We start from the raw sequence: 2,413 nt of genomic DNA, 5'->3' as shown, positions 1-2,413 counted from the left end.
ACGACAATACAAGGGAATGGTCTGGTTTCTCAAAAGGAGTTCGACCTATTGATAGAGACTTGGTTATTGACAAGTCGGCTAGTCAACGAAAGAGAATAACAAATTGGCCATTGAGATAACAAAGAACTCAATTAAGAACAAAACGGTTAACTAGAATGGAGAGAACAAGTCAGCCACTAAAAAAGCAAAGTTAGTAATGAAAAAAGCGAATAACCTAACTATTCATGAAAAGAGAAAGCATAATGTGAGAGGAGTTACTATACGTAAAAAAACAAGATAAAAGAATCACAATAATAAACAAAATAAGCATTTAAACTTATAGAAAGATTTTATTAAATAAACTTAAATGAGAATAGTTGAAAGATATAAAATGAATAGTTATAATTATGAAGTTCTTGATAGTATTTAGATACCTATATTAATTATATTTTAATAATAGTTGCATTTATTATATGTGGTTAAAAAATCAAGACTAAAAACTTATAAATAATACATGAATTACTCAAAGTTTTATAAACAAATTTTAATATTAACGAGTTATTGAAAAAAAAAAACTTGTTATCAACAATATGAAATTTAAATCAAGATCTTCCCATTTGGTTGAGTAAGTGGGAGTTAACTTTTGAAGAAAGGGTTATCATCTTCTTTTTCTCTTGTTGGGAAGAACAATAAAAAGTTATAAAGAAAACAACACATTCACGATTAGATTGATCAGACACGTATGTTATAATATCAGGGAACTTTTAGCCATGGAATCACATAATAGAAAAAAATAACAAAGTGAAATTTTAATATATACAAATCTGGAGCATAATTGAAATTTTAATTTATAAATAACATTTTGCTTTTTTTTTTCATTGGATGCAAATATGTATTTTAGAAATTAGTATGATCATTTAGGTCTAGTTCATATACATAAACCATTCCTTTGGTGTACTGAATAACTTCAAATAATTAAAATACAAATATATAATTTAATTCTATTAGAATATATTTTTTGCGTTGACAAAAAAAAAAAATTTTTGTTTTATCTTGAAATTTCAAGATTTATACAAACATAGAGTTGATGCGGAAAGTAAGGGTTTAATAGAAATGAAATAATTCAGAAAAAAGTTATCTTAATTAATTTTTTTATCAGTAAAAAATATAATTGCAGTTAAAACTACGATCACAATAATTTATGCATTTAAATCAATTTAAATTTATTAGATTCATAATGTGTTTTTCTAAAGGATGGGTGGTCCTAGAAAAAAAAAAATGATAGAGACAATCACTCAAATTGATGCAATTTCCCAATAATACTTTAATTTTCCTTTTTTTTTTTACTTGTTAAAGCTTTAAAATTTCCTTTCGATAATAAAATAATACTACATTCAAATTTTTTTTTCTCTTTAAGAAAATTTATATTAAAGAAAAAGAAAAAACAACTATTTCACTTATAGCAATTTTTTATATGATAATAAAATATATACGTAATTTGAATAAAATAAAATAAAAATACGAAATCAATTATTTAGAACAGTATTCAAAATTGTATAATCCCTTTTGCTTTAAATAGAAACGACAAAACTGGTCCAATTGAGTGGTTTTTCTATATTATAAAAGCATGTCCATCACCTTTTTTTTACGTTCCATAATTTAGATTAGAAAGGGACACATATTTAATCTTCTTCCACTTTGTATCCTTTTGACCATATTTCTTTATTATTCTTTCCAATACTTTGGAAAAGTAAGATGTAAGATTAGATAAACTGAGACATCCTTAGTATTATCAAATAATAACTAACACAATCTAATAAGTAGACTATGAAGTTGTTTGAATATAATGACAACATAAAAAAAAATACTTTATTAAAGAAAGGAAAAATTATATATGCAATTATTTCATATCAAGATTAATCTCATAATAATCTCAGTTATGGAAATATTTTATTTTAAAAACTAACTGTTGGAAGTCACACATTGACTAAAAATAAGATCGATTTATAATATATAAGTAGAGTAAAAATTTTACCTAATCAACTGATTTTGTGGGATTGAATTAGATTTAAAATCTGCTTTCCAGTAGACTATCATAACTATGGTTGGGGCTTAATTGTTGGGAATGCAAGTGCGAGTCCAAGTCCCACATTGGATAGAAATGAGAAAGTAGAGCACTATATAAAGGTGAAAGGCCCATTAATCCATTGCCTTAAGGTTTTTGGTAGAGAGTGGTGTCAATTCCTTATATAGTCGGGTTCATATCTCATTGGTGATTGTATCTCCTTGGTGAACCTCCTCCTTGATAGACCCAACAGTGGTATCAGAGCCGATAGATAGAAATGAGAAAGTAGAACACTATATAAAGGTGAAAGACTCAGAGCCGATAGATAGAAATGAGAAAGTAGAGCACTATATCATATTGGTGTTTGTA

The sequence above is a fragment of the Vigna radiata genome, chromosome 1 (assembly GCF_000741045.1).
Source record: "Vigna radiata var. radiata cultivar VC1973A chromosome 1, Vradiata_ver6, whole genome shotgun sequence".
Lineage (NCBI taxonomy): Eukaryota > Viridiplantae > Streptophyta > Magnoliopsida > Fabales > Fabaceae > Vigna > Vigna radiata.
Note: the sequence above shows the minus strand (reverse complement) of the source record.